Genomic DNA, 1,984 nt, shown 5'->3' on the forward strand with positions numbered 1-1,984 from the left:
CAGGCGTCGGCTTTCTTACCTCTTCTCTTCTCTGCTGCTTACCTGGTCCGGTCGCCTTTGGCGTGCGGGGCCGCCGGGGTATCCATCCCATCCAGAGCGATCGCGATGGCGATGGACCCGGCCGCTCTCGGATGAAACACTCCTATGGACTGAAAAATAATGATGGATGAATTGGGAGAGCAAGACCTGGTTGTGCAGGTCCAACCTTCTGTAGCTAGCCCTGCATCTGCATGCCGACGATCACGTGGTGTTTGCACGTGATCCGCATGCGGCGAAGCAACTGGACTGACCATTCTTCACGTGCCGTGTACCAAGTACCAGCTAGGCCGTTATTTTGCCGCATGCCGGCGTTGCCGATCGGCCCTCCATAATTTGCGAGCGGTGGCGTGCAAGCTGGCTGGAGGGGTGATGATACGTACTCCCTCCGTTCGGAATTACTTGTCTCGAAGGTGGATGTATCTAGAACTAAAATACGTTTAGATACATCCATTTTTGCGACAAGTAATTTCGAACGGAGGGAGTACGTACTACGTACTGATCCAGGGTGTGCGGAGGGGGACTTGTTTACCGCTGTAGAAGACAGGCAAGATCGAATCGCTTGCGTAAAGCACGGTTATCTTTTCCGAAAGGCTCACACCCAAGGATGTTTGCTCCGGAAGAGAAAGGATCCCACAACGGGCCTGCGGTACAATGATTGGGAAAAGCGGGCGAGAGGAGGCCCGGGGGGGTGGGGGGACGCCTTTCGGCGGCCTCGAAAAGCAGATTCAGTGAACGAATTGCCGCTGCTGCGAGCGCGCTTGAGTGACACGGCCTTCCATTTCCTTCTTTCAGTGCCCGATCGGAATACTTACCTGTCCTGTTTGAGGCTAATGGCCAGGTTCCGTTTCGGTGCAGGTTCTCACGTTGGCATCCAGTTCGTGGCTCGGTGCGATTCTACTTTTGACTACGTGGTGCTAGTAGTGGATTGCCTGGTCCGGAGGGCCCGATGCTGGATGCTGCTGGGAACCGCATGAGCTGATCTGAACCAGCAGGAGCAATGCTACTACTCCTGTATTGGAATGGGACCGCGGAAATAGTTAATTGTCTGAAATTCTGCTCGTTGTATCCTTCGTGTTTTCTTTAGGGTCTCTGTTCATTCATGTGATGTGGATCATGCTAAAAGTTTTGTACTAGAGAATAAGTGCAGGAATACCACTACTCGCTACAGTTTCTGCCATCGTTCAGGAGCCACAGTTTCCGTCCGGTATCTTTAGACGCCCAAAGGTTATGTCGGGAGCAACTAGTCAACGAGCGCTGGTAACGAGCGGTTCAGGAGCACTCCGCGCGTGACAAGTGTCGCGCGCGGAGCGCTCCCGCCAGGGAAAACCAGGTGGCGCGGTTGGTTCCGGTTTTTATTTTCCGGTTTGTGGTTTCGTGTGTTTTGCAGTTTGACCCTCGAACTATCAGAATTTTCTATTTTTCTTTTCCGCGCAATCACAAAGAAAATACCACTTCGCGCGCTTGGTTCCCTGTTTCCCTTTTCTTTTTCTCTTTTTGTTCCCATTATATTTCCGGGTAATGGAGATTTATGGGGTAGTTACGGGCGGGGACTACCAACACTATCAAATGTGACCTTTCTAATAAGGAAAAAACAACAACCTTTTAATGCACAGGTGTAGACTAGCATAGGCACGACTGTATAACTTAATAAATTGAAGAACAGAGCCTCTCCGGTGCATGGGAACCTCCTGCTCGTCTTCGGCTCGTTTAATTTTCATAAACATCTTGAAGGGGGCCATAGGTCGAAGTGTGCTTTGGTCGTGCGGCGTGTTGGTTCGTGCGGCGCGTTGTCCGTCGTGGTGTGACACGGCGCCTCCGGCGCGAGGGAACCTACTGCTCGCCTTCGGCTCATTTAATTTTCATAAACATCTTGAAGGGGGGGCATAGGTCGAAGTGTGTTTTGGCCGTGCGGCGTGCTGGTTCGTGCGGCGCATTGTCCGTCTGG

This window comes from Triticum dicoccoides, chromosome 7B, assembly GCF_002162155.2.
Source record: "Triticum dicoccoides isolate Atlit2015 ecotype Zavitan chromosome 7B, WEW_v2.0, whole genome shotgun sequence".
Classification (NCBI taxonomy): domain Eukaryota; kingdom Viridiplantae; phylum Streptophyta; class Magnoliopsida; order Poales; family Poaceae; genus Triticum; species Triticum dicoccoides.